Raw genomic sequence first — 18,346 nt, 5'->3', positions numbered from 1 at the left:
GGGTCTTCCATTACACCCGCCATGGATGTATTTGAGTATTTCCACTGACAGTGCCAATTGTGGAGAAGTGGTTTGGAAATACTTTTCAGATCCTAGGGGACACTCGTGATCCTCAACTAGCCACCTAAAAAAGAATTAACACTCCGGTCGGGGTTACCGGAATTAGCACTCCGACAGATAAGTCAGTGTATACTCTCTTGATTGCTTGTATCTTAAGTTAAACATGCTAGTTCTCACATACCTCTTTCTGGCTAGTGTTCTTCTATTATATCCTCTCTTTCTTGGGCCTCAGGGCTGGGCCCACTTTTTATTTTCCGTATAACTATTTATTCGGCTTCTTTTGTTACAAACCACTATTCACTCGGCCTCTTACTCAACCAGCTGTTTGGCCGAATAGGGTAGGATTTAAATGTGCAAGACGGAGCCGAGTGCGATGCGTACATTTCGACTTCCAAGTCCAACTATTTGGCTTTTCTACGGCTAATTATATTCGGCCCCCACACCTTCATTGATCTTTTTGTTCTTGACAAGATCAAGGAAGGTGAGATATTGGAGTTTTTGTTTTTATTCTCTATTTTTTATTCATCATTCTTATTTTTGTTTCCATTTTTTTTGGGTGTATTGGGGTTTTAGAGATGGGTTTTTGTTTATTCTCTATTTTTTTAATTCATCACTCTAATTTTGGTTATCTTTACCTTTTGACAGAGCTAATGCTTTTTGGACTTATGTCATTACTAATGGGTACTTGGATCATTTTTGTGGCCAAGATTTGAATTAAATCATCGGTTTGAGCCAATCATTTCTATCCTTGTGTAGTAGACTTAAATGTTTCGGAGAGACTATCTATACAACACCTTACAATTATTTGCTTATTATTGTGCTAATCAAGATTGTAGAAAATTGATGTAGAAGTTGTGTTGAAATCATATTTTTCTGCTTGTCTTGTTTTGAATTTGTTATTTGTTAGGCTTGCAATACATGCGTGTGATACAATATCTTTTCCTTTTATTTTTTGATTGTGTTTGTTTTTTTATTTTAGTTTAGAATAATCATGCAATGTTTGCTTAAATTTAGTCAATCTATTGAAATAGTAGCAAAGCTTTGTCCATATTATTGCTATTTTTCAGCTTTATTGCAGGTATGTTTTTTAGTTAAATCTAACAAAATTAGCACAATCTCAAAAAAAAAATAAAAATGTAATGGCATTTTCCCAAACGCCACTATAGTGCCAACGATCATATTTTTAAATTGGAAAAAATCTATCACGGCATTTTTAAAGCGTAGCTAAATATTGGATGACGTCATTTTACCGTTATTTACCACATTTAGCGGCGTTTTTAATAATGCTACCTATACTAATCTAACAACGTTTTTATAGTGTTATAACGCTACAATGACGGCCGCGTCTTTGGCATTTGGTACTAAACATCACAAAAAGAATAGCGGCGTTTTTTAAACGCAACCAGATGCAGAATTTTCAGTAGTGAAATGTGAATAAAATCTATATAATAAAGTAGGATGGTTTTTGAATTTGTCCTACTAGGACATTTGGACGGCTTAGACTATTCAAATTATAAAACAACGGTTGAGATATATTCTTCAAAAAATATCCTACATGTACATTTTTTATTTTCCCGCTTCTCTCTCTTACTTTTTCCTTTTCTAACCCATCATTCCATGATCCCATGATCTCACTTTCCTCTCTTTTTATTTTTTTATTTTCTCTCATTTTTATTTTTCTCTTTATTTGTTTTTTTTTTCTCCTTTCTGTTCACTTAGTTGTATTCATATTTTCATAGAATGTATATATGCCCGTAATACACTAGGATATTATGGGCATACATACAATTTCTATATAATTATATAAGCAACAGAAATATTATATGTATGCCCATGAAAATTGTATGTATACCAAGCACATCTATCTATCTAGCTATATATTCTATAAGCAAAAGCGAGTTTTCGTGAAGAGTTTTGTGAGAACTCCAAAATTTTATAATAAATTTGTGATTTTATTAAATTAAAAAATAAATTTAAATAGTTTTGAGATTACAATTATATTCTAATCCTAACATTATTTACACCGTGTCTTCAGGTACGGGCATACGCTAGTATACTTATATTTCACCTAATTTTATATATTGTTTCTCTTTTCTTTTTTCAAATCCCTCCCTAAATCCCTAACTAAACACATGCTTAGTGGATTATCAAATTCAACAACACTATATTTCTTGAAGAAATTTTTCTTTTATTGCTTTTAGTTGACATATCTCTGATTTCCTTGGTGGATTGTCAAAGAGAAAATCCTCGGACCCCCACTTGGGGTGACTGTCACGACCCAAACCCGCCCTTATGGGTTTAGCATTGTAACCGGCCAGTAATCCGTGATTACCAAAGGCCTGCTTAACAGTAATGACAGTAATACAGAGTAAGGGGCCGGCGGAAGCTAAAACAGTAAATAAATGATGTCCAATGAGCTGTGACAGTCTGAATGCGAAAGGACTTTTTATAAACATGCCACATAGATAGCCAAAACAGTATATACATACATCATATACAGACATTCAGGTTAGGGACCAAATACCTACCATAACAGTACAGTCTAAGTCTCAACATTTAGTATAGAACAGAGGCAAAAAGGGGAGAATCTAAAACACCCCAAAATAGTCTTGGCTTGACGCACTCGGAACCTCGAGGTGAGGCACAATGGTTGGCTTTGACAAAACGGGAGCTTAGCCTGACGCTCCTAGCTTCGGTCCGGTGCCTGGACACCTACATATATAAATAAACAGTGAGCTAAAGCTCAGTGAATAACAGTTCTGTAAAGAGGTTAAGAATGAATATCCTTTCAGTATTTAAACAGTCATATCAGTCACTTAGAAACCATAGCAGTCATATGTGGTGCATCCCATAACAAAACAATACAGTAGGTCTTAACAGACCGAACAGTCAGTTAATGGCCATCATAACAGTAACAGTAGTTGTTCCAGACATGGGAACCGATAGAGATCTCTATAACAGTAGTAGTAACAGTACAGTAACAGTAAATTGCTATGGATGCCATGAATACAGTTCACAAATAGGACAAGCATTCATTCAGTAACAAATATCATTTCAGAAAGCAGTACAATTGATCATTCAGAAAATATTCATGATTGAACATATCTTTACAACATTGTTACTCACAGAGCACTGAGCTATAAGCAGCTAATGAGCGTCCTCGGATGCCAACCCTACACAGTTACAGAACGAACACACACTAAGTTACACGCTTGGGAATCAACAACTTAGTTCCTTTCTTGACTCGGTGTGGTTCTACATCAATATCCTCAATAAGATGCCTTAAGCATGGCCTAAGAATGCCTAGGATGGAAAGAGGATGCAAAGATGCATTTTAAAACACTTTTCAGAATTTTCAGAAAGCAGGGGTCTCGCTCGAGCGTGGCTTTCTACGCTCGAGTGAACATGCAGACAAAGGATCTCCGCTCGAGCGTGACTTCCTTCGCTCGAGCGGACTGTAAACTTCATGAAAAGTACTGGATACAGGCAATTCACGCTCGACAGACGCTCGACCTCCGCTCGAGCGTGAGACTCGGGTCCTCGCTCGAGCGTGAACTCTCTCGCTCGAGCAGACTGTAAAACACATGAACTTCTGGGCGTATGCATTTCACGCTCGATCGTGTCTTTCCATGCTCGAGCGGAAGTGCATATACTCAGAGGGTACGCTCGAGCGTGAAGTTCTCCGCTCGAGCGTGGATCCAAAATCTGGAATTTCCAGATTAATCCCCAAGTACAAAACTCAAGCATTTAAGCCTCAAATTCGATCCTTTTGGGCCAATTTTCTGGAAAAACACTTTAAACCCATAATATAACATGTTTTGAAGATCACTTTGAAAAATCAAAGCCTAAAGGTAAGTCAATTGAACACAAATTTCAAATAAACTTCAAGAACAAGATATACATTTAACATGCATGTATTCAATTGAATTCAAAGCTTCTAACACATGATCAAATGAGTCAATCCCTCCAAAAACATGATGAATTCATGAACTATAACTAGAAAATGGACATGCATGTGAGGATTTTATGAAAACAACCTCAAATTCCAAGAACATGTACATGCATGCATGAATTCACTCTCAAATTCAATTCTTTAAACCAATTCTTGACTTTAAACTCTAAATTACCATGAACCATGCAAGATACAACTCAAATTCACAAATGAGATGATGAAATCTCTATCTTAGGTCTTGAATTCAAAGTGTGGAAGCTGAAATATGCAAATGCTCTTCAATTCTCCTAATTCTCCAAGCGAATTTTGATGAACTCAAGTTTTCTCCTATCTCTCTTTCTCCTTTTTCGGTTTTGGCTTAGGAAGATGGATGAAAATGATGCCAACACATAACAAGGAGAGCAAACAATGGCCTAGAATTGTCCACTAAGTGGCAATTTGGTAATAAAGCCAAACTAATGTAATTTAACATTATTTAATCTAATTTAATCATACCAAATCACATTTCAATTAAATCTACCATAAAATCACATAAATCCTAACTAACACATAACACTAATCAATTTCTAATTCGGCCGCCGAAAAGGCCTTCAATTCGCAGTTCAAAGATAAAACATGAACAAATCATTTAATGACTAACAGATAGAAATGTAAGTAAAGCAATATACTCTTGCAATCAATTCAGAATTTCAGTCAAATCAGTTACTTATCATTCTCAGTCACAGTTTAGCATTAATCAGAGGTGAGGGTTGTCACAGTCTTCCCTCCTTAAAAAGAGTTTGGTCCTCCAAACTCGGATTACTTTCATTTTGGAAAAATACTGGATCCAGAGGGAACAGTTCAGGATATCTCTTTAACATATCATCTTCCCTTTCCCAAGTGCCATAAACGCTACCATGGTTTTGCCAATCAACTTTCACTAGCGGGATTTCTTTGTTTCTCAATTTATTGACCCGTCGGTTCACAATCTGAATAGGCCGTTCTTCATAAGTGTAGTCATCACTTAGCACTACACAGGTAGGCTCAATAACATGGAAAGGATCCCGAAGGTAGTCCCTCAACATTGAAATGTGGAAGACATTATGCATATGCTCCATTTCAGGAGGAAGCGCTATTTGATACGCCACCGGATTGATCTTTTCAATAATCTCATACGGCCCAACATACCTCGGTGCTAGCTTACCCTTGACTCCAAAACGAGTCTGCCCTTTCATTGGTGTCACTTTAACAAAAACATGATCGCCTACTTCATATTCTCTATCTCGCCTTCGGACATCCGCATAACTTTTCTGTCGGCTTTGTGCGGTTTTCAATCTTTGCGGAATCAGTTTCACTTTTTCGGTGGTTTCCATTACAATCTCAGGCCCAAGGAAAGGCCCATCTCCAACTTCTACCCAGCAAATAGGAGATCGGCATTTTCTGCCATACAAGGCCTCGAAAGGCACCATACCAATGCTCGAGTGAAAGCTGTTATTGTAGGCAAATTCGGCTAAAGGTAGATGATTTTCCCAATTTCCTTGGAAATCAAGGACACATATTCGTAGTAAATCTTCCAGAGTCTGGATGGTCCTTTCTAACTGGCCATCTGTCTGAGGATGGTATGCACTACTCAGTCTCAGTTCAGTACCCAATGTTGTCTATAGGCTTTGCCAAAATCTCAATGTAAACTTCGAGTCCCTATCAGAAACAATGGACACTAACACTCTACGCAATCTAACAATCTCATCAATATAAATTATAGCCAATTTGTCCACATAGTAAATTGTTTTGACAGGTAAGAAGTGAGCAGATTTAGTCAATCTATCAACAATAACCCAAATTGAGTCCATACCTTTACTGAAGCGAGGTAAACCAACAATGAAATCCATAATGATATGTTCTCATTTCCACTCCGATATTGGTAAGGGCTGCAATAAGCTTGCGGGTCGTTGATGTTCAGTTTTAACTTGTTGGCAATGAAGAGATTTCAATACAAAGTCAGCAATCTCTTTCTTCATTCCCGGCCACCAGAAATTCAGTTTCAAGTCTTGGTACATTTTCGTATTTCCTGGATGGATAGACAGTTTCGAATTGTGGCCCTCTTGCAGAATTCGTCTTTTCAGTTCAGAATCATTCGGTACACACAACCTTCCCTAGAATTTCAATACATTGTTCTCAAATTTAAAGTCTGGCCTCGGTTTGGACTCCCGTTCGTCAATGACCTTTTTCAAAAAGTCATCCTGTTGCTACTTCTCTTTAATCTCCTCAATCAGTGTCGGTTGAGCAGAAATAGCAGCTAAGGTTCCACCTTGTTCACGCAAAACAATCTCAACTTCAAATTTTTCAAGGTCACACAGCAATTCTTTCTGCCCGGTGAGTAAACAGGCTAAATTTCCAACTAATTTCCGACTCAGTGCATCACCAACGGTGTTAGCTTTCCCCGGATGGTACAAAATTTGCAAGTCGTAATCTTTTATCAGTTCTAACCATCTCCGCTGCCTCATGTTCAATTCTTTCTGTGTTAAGAAATATTTCAAACTCTTGTGGTCTGTGAACACTTCACATGTTGCCCCATAAAGGTAGTGACACCAGATTTTCAATGCAAACACTACTGCAGCAAGTTCCAAGTCGTGGGTCAAATAATTCTTTTCATGTGGTCTCAGTTGTCAAGAAGCACATGCAATAACTTTACCATTCTGCATCAAAACACATCCCAAACCCTTATAAGAAGCATCACTAAATATGGTAAATCCATCTGTACTTGAGGGTAGGGTAAGAATCGGTGCAGTCACAAGTCGAGTCTTTAACTCTTGAAAAGCTGATTCTCTCTGGTCAGTCCAATCAAATGATATCCCTTTTTGAGTCAACGGTAGGGTAATTTTGGAGAAGTGCTTCACAAATCTTCTGTGGTATCTGGCTAAGCCTAAGAAACTTCGGACTTTAGTAACATTAGACGGTCTGGGCCAATTCACTACTGCTTCAATCTTCTGTGTGTCAACTGAAATGCCATCCTTACTGATCACATGTCCCAAAAACATTACATTGTCTAGCCAAAATTCACACTTCGTTAGTTTTGCATACAGTTTCTGTTCTCTTAAGGTCTGTAAGGCAATGTTCAAATGATGTTCATGTTCTTCCGTACTTTTGGAATAAATCAAAATGTCGTCTATGAAAACAACTACAAATTCATCAAGGAATGGTTTGAAATTCTATTCATAAGGTCCATAAATGCAGCAGGTGCATTAGTAACTCTGAAAGACATAACAAGAAATTCATAATGTCCATACCTCGTTCGAAAGGCAGTCTTTTCAATGTCCTCTGGTTTGACTTTCAACTGGTGGTATCCAGATCTCAGGTCAATTTTGGAGAAAACTTAGGCACCCTGTAACTGGTCAAACAAATCATCAATTCGAGGCAATGGATATTTGTTTTTCACTGTTACCTTGTTCAGTTCACGGTAGTCAATGCACAGTCTTAGTGAGCCGTCTTTCTTTTTCACAAAAAGAACCGGTGCACCCCCCGGCGAAGTACTAGTCCTGATGAACTTCTTATCTAACAATTCTTGCAGCTAAATTTTCAGTTCCTTCAATTCAGTAGGTGTCATTCTGTACGGAGCTTTAGAAACTAGATGTGTACCTGGTAATACTTCAATGGTGAACTCTATCTCCCTATCAATCAAATCCCCTGGCAGATCATCTGCAAAAACATCTAGGAATTCTCTGACTATAGGAATACTGTCCACATTAGCTTTAGCATCAGTAGGTACAGTCATTATACAACATAGATACCCTTTACATCCCTTCCTAATTAGTTTAAAAGCTTTCATAGACGAAATCAGATATGGGGGAGGCACTACACCAACTCCGTTAAATACAAATTCAGGTAATCCAGGTGGACGGAAAATAACTTGTTTTGTTACACAGTCTATGGTAGCATGATATTTTGTTAACTAGTCCATTCCCAATATCACATCGAAATGATCGATATTCAAGGGCAGTAAATCAATATACAAATGCACATCCCCAACAATAATTTCACATGCAGGATACATATAAGCACAAGTCATGGATTCCCCAATAGGTGAAGATACAGCTAACAAATAATTCATGGGTTCCAGTGGTCTATTTAGTTTTCGCGAAAAAGCATTCGAGACATATGAATGTATAGACCCCGAATCAATCAGAACATAAGCATTTTGAGTACAGATTGAGAGTGTACCTGACACAACTGTCTCGGTATTCTACACATCTCCCGGTACGAGTGCAAATACCCGGCCTTGCCTTAGAGGCTCCTTTCCGGTAACTTTGGGGTTGGGTTTTGGTAGAGCAGTTGATGCTACGGCGCTAGCTATAGCTTTACTATTGCCTTGAGATGTGGAAGGGCAATCTTTAACCATGTGGCCTACCTTGCCACACTTGTAACAAGCACCAGAAATTTTATAACAAACCCCTTTATGTCTTTTCCCACATTCGGAGTAGGGTGGTATGGAACCACTTCCCTGACTAGAACTGGTCGTTGACCCTGTATTTTACTTTTTATTCGATGGGTTATTTCGGCCTTTCTTAAACTTAAAACCTCGTCTCTTACCACGCCATTCAGTCGTTGGTGTTTCGGTCTGTTTTAATGCCTCAATGCTCGACTCAGCTATTATCGCCCGGTCAAGAACATCCACATATTTTAGTAACTTCAGCACATTGATTCTGTCAAGCATCTCTACATTAAGGCCGCCTTCAAACTTCCTGGCCTTTTTGTAATCAGTGTCAACCATGTATGGCGTGTATCTGGCGAGTTCAGTAAACTTTGGTTCATACTCTGCCACTGACATAGTACCTTGTTTCAACTGTTCAAACTCAATCACTTTGCGATCCCTGACACACTGAGGAAAGCATTTTTCAAAGAAGGCTTCTTTAAATTGAGCCCAAGTCAAAGCAGTACTGGTGTCACAAACAAGCATCCACCACCTTCTGGCCTCTTCTTGTAAGGTAAAGGTAGCCAGCAATACCTAGTGTGCTTCGGAACACGGAAACACTACAAATAATTTCTCAGTTTCTAGAACCCATGCTTTAGCCTTTAATGGTTCAAGGCCTCCCTGAAAGGATGGTGGTTTCATTTTACTGAACTTTTGTGTCAAGGCAATTATATCCTCATTAACATTTTGCTCCGGTTGAACTGGAGGAGATGGGGGCTGTTGGTTCTGTTGTAGCCTCAAGGCCTCAGTCAACAGTTCAACTGTTCTTTCTAATCTTACCATCCTGGCATCAAATGATTCCGTTTCATCGGCATTCCTTGTATTCTCCATTTCACTATATGCAATACAGTAATAATGAACATAGGAATTGTTTACTTAGACACATTAGCACATTAGCACATATATTCATGTCATGGCCACACACACTTTTCAAATGCTCATGCAATGCCCTATTCACTCTTCTAGGACATCTTATAGCTCATTTGGACACATATGTGCAGTATAAATCGTGGTTTGATATCGCTCTGATACCACTTTGTCACGACCCAAACCCATCCCTATGGGTTTAGCACTGTAACCGGCCAGTAATCTGTGATTACCAAAGGCCTGCTTAACAGTAATGACAGTAATACAGAGTAAGGGGCTAATGGAAGCTAAAACAGTAAATAAAAGATGTTCAATGAGCTGTGACAGCCTGAATGCGAAAGGACTTTTTATAAACATGCCACATAGATAGCCAAAACAGTATATACATACATCATATACAAACATTCAGGTTAGAGACCAAATCCCTACCATAACAGTACAGTGCAAGTCTCAACATTTAGTACAAAATAGAGGCAAAAATGGGGGAATCTAAAACACCCCAAAACAGCCTTGGCTTGACGCACTCGGAACCTCGAGGTGAGGCACAATGGTTGGCTTTGACAAAACGGGAGCTTAGCCTGACGCTCCTAGCTTCGGTCCGGTGCCTGGACACCTACATATATATATAAACAGTGAGCTAAAGCCCAGTGAATAACAGTTGTGTAAAGAGGTTAAGAATGAATGACCTTTCAGTATTTAAACAGTCATATCAGTCACTTAGAAACCATAGCAGTCATATGTGGTGCATCCCATAACAAAACAATATAGTAGGTCTTAGCAGACCAAACAGTCAGTTGATGGCCATCATAACAGTAACAGTAGTGATTCCAGACATGGGAACCGACAGAGATCTCTATAACAGTAGCAGTAACAGTATAGTAACAGTAAATTGCTATGGATGCCACAAATACAGTTCACAAATAGGACAAACATTTATTCAGTAACAAATATCATTTTAGAAAGCAGTACAGTTGATCATTCAAACAATATTCATGATTGAACATATCTTTACAATATGGTTACTCACAGAGCACTGGGCTATAAGCAGCTAATGAGCGTCCTCGAATGCCAACCCTACACAGAACACACACTAAATTACACGCTTGGAAATCAACAACTTAGTCCCTATCTTGACTCGATGTGGTTCTACATCAATATCCTCAATAAGATGCCTTAAACATGGCCTAGGAATGCCTAGGATAGAAAGATGATGCAAAGATGCACTTTATAACACTTTTCAGAATTTTCAGAAAACAAGGGTCTCGCTTGAGCATAGCTTTTTACGCTTGAGCGGACATGCAGACAAAGGATCTCCGCTCGAGCGTGACTTCCTTCGCTCGAGCGGACTGTAAACTTCATGAAAAGTACTAGATGCAGGCAATTCACGCTCAACGGACGCTCGACCTCCGCTCGAGCGTGATACTCAGGTCCTCGCTCGAGCGTGAACTCTCTCGCTCGAGCGGACTGTAAAACACATGAACTTCTGGGCGTATGCATTTCACGCTCGATCGTGTCTTTTCACGCTCGAGCGGAAGTGCATGTACTCAGAGGGTACGCTCGAGCGTGAAGTTCTCTGCTCGAGCGTGGATCCAAAATCTGGAATTTTCAAATTAATCTCCAAGCACAAAACTCAAGCATTTAAGCCTCAAATTCGATCCTTTTGGGTCAATTTTCTGGAAAAACACTTTAAACCCATAATATAACATGTTTTGAAGATCACTTTGAAAAGTCAAAGCCCAAAGGTAAGTCAATTGAACACAAATTTCAAATAAACTTCAAGAACAAGATGTACATTTAACATGCAAGTATTCAATTGAATTCAAAGCTTCTAACACAAATTTCAAATAAACTTCAATTGAATTCAACTCTTTACACCAATTCTTGACTTTAAACTCTAAATTACCATGAACCATGCAAGATACAACTCAAATTCACAAATGAGAGGATGAAATCTCTACCTTAGGTCTTGAATTCAAAGTGTGGAAGCTCAAATATGCAAATGCTCTTTAATTCTCCTAATTCTCCAAGCAAATTTTGATGAACTCAAGTTTTCTCTTATCTCTCTTTCTCTTTTTTCAGTTTTGGCTTAGGAAGATGGATGAAAATGATGCCAACACATAACAAGAAGAGTAAACAATGGCCTAAAATTGTCCACTAAGTGGCAATTTGGTAATAAAGCCAAACTAATGTAATTTAACATTATTTAATATAATTTAATCATACCAAATCACATTTCAATTAAATCTACCATAAAATCACATAAATCCTAACTAACACATAACACTAATCAATTTCTAATTCGGCCGCCGATAAGGCCTTCAATTCGCAGTTCAAAGATAAAACATGAACAGATCATTTAATGACTAATAGATAGAAATGTAAGTAAAGCAATATACTCTTGCAATCAATTCAGAATTTCAGTCAAATCAGTTACTTATCATTCTCAGTCACAGTTTAGCATTAATCAGAGGTGAGAGTTGTCACAGTGACCCCAGGGCCCCCAGTGGAGTGTGATTGGTTGAATTTTTTTTTTTTTTTTTTCCTTGGTCCACAGCCTCCCACGTGGAGGTGGGGGTGCTGGGGGTCACCCCCCACTGGGGGTCCCCAGCACAGCTGATTATCAAATTCAACAACACTAAAATTCTTGTTAAGAACTATTCAACCCTAACAGTCAAAACCAACATGGTTTAAAGCCTTCTTAAAAGCTCTGTTATTGAGGGAATGTTAAATGGAATTGGGTCACAAAAAAACTGTCTTAACTCAGTTATTATGTAGGAATTATTTTAGAAACCTAGTCCTAATTGTTTTCCTTCTCACTCCGCACGACTATGGCTTCCTCTATCCACATCACATCACATTACATCACATTGTATGGATTTTTATTATCCTAATGAAAAAGTAGGGCGGAAATAAGTTTTCCTCTCATTCTATTTTACCTTGTCCACGCCACGATTATATTTAGGCCTGGTTTAGAGTGTTTAAAAAAATTTAAAAAGTCAAAAAATTATAAAAAAAAAAAAAGGTCAAAAAATCATCACTATTCACAAATTAAAAATATAAAAAAATTAATATACATAATAATTTAATATAAATCAACTTTACACCACTCTAGATACTGACATGAAAGGAGGGTACAATGAAAGGAACAAAAAAAAATTACATATATATATTCACTAAGTTTGAGGGTAATGTTGAGCTCGTGGGGGCTCACCACTGGTCCTGTTTTGATAATCCAAACCGTTCAATATGTAGAACTCGTCCATTACTATATGCCTATAAAAAATCATGTTGATTGGATATCGCTAACTACATGATCAAATCAGTTTTGTATAAAAAATGGATGGTGTTATAGAAAACAGTTGATAAAAAAAACTAACACGATCAGATAGCTATCGATATCCATTCAACGTGATTTTTTACAAGCATATAGTATTCGACGAGTTCTATACATCGAACGGTTCCAATTAGCAAAACAGGACTCGTAGTGGGCCCCCATGAGCCGAACAATATTGTCTAATTCAAACCCGAAAAGGAGACAATCATTTCTCATCTCCTAACCAGCCCACTATACTGCCCAAAGTATATGGGCTACTTCACTAACTTCTCCTATACACTTATTTATACAATTTTTTAATACATATTTTTTCGTAAAAAGTCAAAAAGTTAACCCAAACATCCATCTTTTTTTTCCTCAACTTTTAGTCTAAAAGGACAAAAAAATACACTTATTTAGAATACTCCAAATAACCCCTTCAAATATGAGATAAGATTATATTTAAATAATAATAATCTTGAGAGAATGCGAATGTGATTCTAATTTTAATTATTTTAACGTTAAATGCGGTTTGAATGAGAATGTGATTCTTGATTTACTATTTTTGGGTAAGGGATAAACTCCCCTCCAGCATAATTCATTTTTCCATACCTTTTCATTAGGGGTGAGCGCGGGTCGGTTGTGATCACGTAACCTCTAATCAATCATCCGTCCGCCAGATTGACAGATTGAAGAAAATCAATCTGCATCCGTCCGCCAATCTGACAGATGTGGATTGAACGGATTAGCAGATGGATGCAAATCGGTTTGGCGGTTTAAAATTTATAAATTTTTAACATAATTCAACTTGTGCACTTCCTCAACAAAAAAAAAAAAGTATTACAGTCAATGACTTAAAAAAGTATTACAATCACTGCATGTCTCATCTAAAAAAAGAACGTTTGAAACTTTAAAATATTACAATCAATGCATATTTCATTCACATATTACAATCATAGCATGTATCATCCACATAAAGTATTACAATCTGTGATTTTTAAAATATAAAAATAATTCAAACCACCAAAATCATGAACAAAACAATAATAGAGATTGTATGCCTCTGTATTCTTATATCTATATCTGTTTTTGAAAACAAAAGCCAACCAACATATATTATCTTTTTTATTTATTATTTTTAGAGTTAGATTATAAATAATACATTTATTTTTTTCAATTCAAAAAATATATTCAAGTTAAAAACTCTTTTTCAATATAATATATTCAATTAAATATTTAAACTCTTTTTCAATCGAAAACACAAATAGAATATCTAAACAAATTGAAAACACAAAGTCTTACAAATTCTAGGGGTACTCGCAGTTTGGCGATTCGATTGCGGCCAAAGGAACCCCAAATCCGTCATCCGCCCAAAACTAGATAGATTGAAAAAAATCAATCCGCAACCGTCCGCTCGTCATTACGCATCCGTCCAAAATGCGACGGATCGGTTTAATTCGATTGGTTTGGATGGGTTAGTATATCCGTTGCTCACCCAGGCTTTCCATATCCCTTTTGTAGGCTCAAATCCGAACATATACAGATGATCTGAATCATCTATTTCGTAGGCATTATAGTAAAGATTATTCACGTAAAAAATTAGTTTCATCAAACAACTATAAATACATAAACAAATTGTATTTTATTTGATAAAATAAATGATTTAAGTTTATAATAATTTATTTTATAATACAAAATGTGATTTATTTCTGTATTTATAAATGTTTAATAAAATTAATTTTTTATATAAATAATTTATTATAAGACTTATGGAGTAGACGATTTGAATTGAGATTCCCAAGACAGAGGTATATATGAAATGATATAGATAAATAAAAGTGTGGAGGACAGCTGATCTTAATAGGTGGAATCAGTCTTCTAAAATTAAAGGAAATTTAATCCCTACTTCTCCGTGGTATTCTCTCATTTCTATGTATGGAAAGGTAAATTAAACATTTAAATGTGCTTTTTTTTTTAGGTTTTATTATACTTTCAATCTTTAAATTATTATCAAATTATTTATTTAATTTTTAAATTATTAATTGAATCTATTTAGTCCTTAAAATATATAAATTAAAGTCTATTTAGTTCCTAAACTATCGATTGAATCTATTAAGTCTCTAAATATTTAATTCAAATTTATTTAGTCCCTAAAAAGATTATAAGAATAAAAGGGTAAATTACAAACACACCCCCTGAGATTTAACTAAAATATGAATCGCCTCATGTGGTTTTGAAAATTACATTCCACCCCCTGAGGTTTCTAATTTCATAACAAATCGCTACTTTTATTAATAAATCATCAAGTCAATTAACTGATTTTAATGATGTTAAAAATATGTTTCAATTAATAATTTAAGTAATTTTATTATTGTATAGGAGAGCAATTATATAAATTTTTTTTTTAATTCTGTTAAATAAAAAAATTTAATAAAGGGGTATTTATAATTTTTCAAACCACATAGAGTAATCTGTATTTTAAGCAAACCTCAAAAGATGTATTTATAATTTACCCAAAATAAAATATATGCACATACGTATCATAAATTAGTAAAAAACCCTCTCCAATTAAGATCTTATTATAGAAAAATCTTTTAAATTTTTATTTTGCCTTTAAAAGATATTTTATTTCGTTGTCTGTTTAAATTGATATTAGAGTCTGATTTTTCAGTCTTACCAATAGATTATATGAATATTAGATATGCTGAAAAAATAGAATTGGATAATTTAAATAATAACACTTCTCTACAAATAGTAATAGAACAAAATAATACATTAATTAAGTAATAAAAAGAATTTAGCGAAAAACTTAAAGACAATCAATCAGAAATTATAAACGAAATCTGACATTTAATGTTAGATACTAAGGCAAGAACGTATCTATTTTAGAAGACAGAATAAAAAATAAAAATTCAATATATAGATTGGCACCCACTTTTCAAAGACAGAGTAAAAATTTGAAGTTTTTTTGTGAAATAAAATTTTAACTACATATGGTATTTTACTAATTTATAATATTTATGGGTTTATATTTTATTTTTATAATTTTTTTAGAGACTAAATAAGTTTTAATTACTTTAGGACTTAATAGATTCAATCAATAATTTAGGAACTAAATAGATTTTGATTTATATATTTTAGAGACCTAATAAATATTATTGATAATTTATAGACTAAAGAGACAATTTAATAATAATTTAAAGGTATAAAATGTAATAAACCCTTCTTTATACGGATAAGATTCTTGAATTATCCAAATCCTTAAATGAAATTACCTAACTATTACATAAGATTCCTAGTAATGAGATAACTCATCCATAAAATATAATTTCCCCACTGGTCTGAAAGTCTAATGTTTATTTGTCGGTCCAAATAGTAATACTTACTACCCATTTGGATTTATTTGAAAATGTTTTTTGCAAGTTTATAACAGTATTTTCTGCATGCAGTAACTCAATAGATATAGACCAAGCAATGTTTGATTCCTAGTATGGGCATGTTTGATTTATCCTTCAAACAAAACATGTTTTTAACAAAAAAAAATTCAAAAATATGTTTGGTTTAAAAAAAAATTTGAAAAATTAAAATTACCTTTCTCTCTATTACACATCAATCAATTATTTTTTTTTCTTTCCTCTCTCATTCTCAATCATTTTTTCTCTCACACGCATCTATTCAACTTCAAAAAAAATCAAATCATCCCAAATTTCAAAATTTCAAAATTTCAAAACTATTTTTAAAATATATAACTAAATAAATTTTCAATATTTTTAAATTCTTTCCAAAAAAAAAGTTTTTAAAATAGTATCTCAAAACAAAAACCAAACAAAAACAAAAATTCTATGTAAAGGAGAGCCTCCCTGCCTCATCATCACCATCATAGTCCTCTCTATGCATCCTTGAGAACCACACATAAACCAATCCATACCAAAAAAAACAAAAAAACATGTTGCTGACTCAAACCCACCATCCTCACCCTGCCCAAAACCTAGTCCCCTGGCGGAAGCCGCTTATCTCTTCGCCGCTCCGACCAAAATAGTCTTTCCTACGAAAACAAATGTTTGTTTTCGCTACGTTAATAATAATCATAGTGCCACCATTAAAGCTATATCATCATCATCATTACAGGACCTTATTTGAAATGTATTCATCCCAGTAAGGTCGAAACATTCTTATTCGAGATACACGAATGCGTATGCGGAAGCCACCAATGAGAAAGATCATTGGCCTACAGAGCAATTTCACAAGGATATTGGTACCCATACATGCAAGCGGATTCAAAAAAATATGTCAAGAGGTGCGAGAAATGCCAAAAGTTCGCGCACCACATACATCAGCCAGCCAAAGAGCTTCTACCATTAACTAGCCCATGGCCCTTCGCAATGTGAGGTTTGGACATAGGAGGACCACTTCAACAGAAAGTTCTTTCTTGCAACAATAGACTACTTCACAAAGTGGGCAGAAGCAGAAGCACTCGCCTCAATAAAGGAGAAGGATGTGAAGAAGTTCGTCTAGCAGAATATTATCACTCGGTTCGGCATAGCCAAGGCTCTAATATCTGACAACAGCACTCAGTTCGATGGCAAAATTTTTAGAGGCTTTGTGAGGAGTACAAGATAGAATTCTACAATTCTACACAAGCATACCCCCAAGCAAATGGCCAGGCGGAAGTATCAAACAAAGTCGTCTTAGATGGATTGAAGAAAAGGCTGGAGAAAGCAAAAGGCAAGTGGGCTGAGGAGCTTCCTCGTGTTTTGTGGGCCTACCGTACCACACCTCGGCGGTCAACTGGAGAAACATCTTTTTCCTTGGCCTATGGCATGGAAGCAGTAATCCCACTGGAAGTAGGCCTCCCCACTATTAGAAGTGAAAATTTTGACCCAGATTTAAATGGAGAAGCCATAGCCTTGAAACTCGACCTTGCAGAAGAGAGAAGAGAAAGAGCACTAGTTCACATTGCCTCATACCAGCAAGAGTTATCCAGAAAATATAACAAGACAGTACATCTGAGGCAATTCAAGATTGGAGATTGGGTGCTGCACAAAGTAATGGGAAACACTCTGGTACCCGGAGATGGCAAGTTAAGGCCTAATTGGGAAGGACCATACAAAGTGATTGGCTTAACAAGAAAAGGGGCATATCATTTAGAAGATGGTGACAACAAGGCCATTCCCAGGCCATAGAGCATTGTTAATCTCAAACTATTCTATTTTTAGCTTTTCATTAAAGTACTTGTAACTTTTCCTTTTTCAATAAAACAAGTAGTTTCATTTTCAGCACAATTCTTTTTCTTCTGTAAGAGTTATTTTAGTAAGCTAGGGGCAATGAAAGCAGAGTTGGTCGAAATAACCAACACTCCGCTCTAGGTTGGCAGGAATAACCAACTTTGAGCTCTCTTCAGCCGAGATCAGGATCTAGACTGAAGAGGTTGGCTGGAAAAACCAACACTTATTTCTCTTCAGCCAAGATCAAGATCTAGGCTGAAGAGGTTGGCTGGAAAAATCAACACTTATCTCTCTTCAGCTGAGATCAGGATCTGGGCTGAAGAGGTTGGCTGGAAAAACCAACACTTGGCTCTAGGTTGGCAGGAATAACCAACTTTGAGATCTCTTCAGCCGAGATCAGGATCTAGGCTGACGAAGTTTGGCAGGAATAAACAAACACTTGGCTCCAAGTTGACAGGAATAACCAACTTTGAGCTCTCTTC

This window comes from Camellia sinensis, chromosome 12, assembly GCF_055761805.1.
Source record: "Camellia sinensis isolate YWXY chromosome 12, ASM5576180v1, whole genome shotgun sequence".
In the NCBI taxonomy this organism is placed as follows: Eukaryota; Viridiplantae; Streptophyta; class Magnoliopsida; order Ericales; family Theaceae; genus Camellia; species Camellia sinensis.
The sequence above is the reverse complement of the archived record's forward strand: the minus strand, read 5'-3'. Positions refer to the sequence as shown.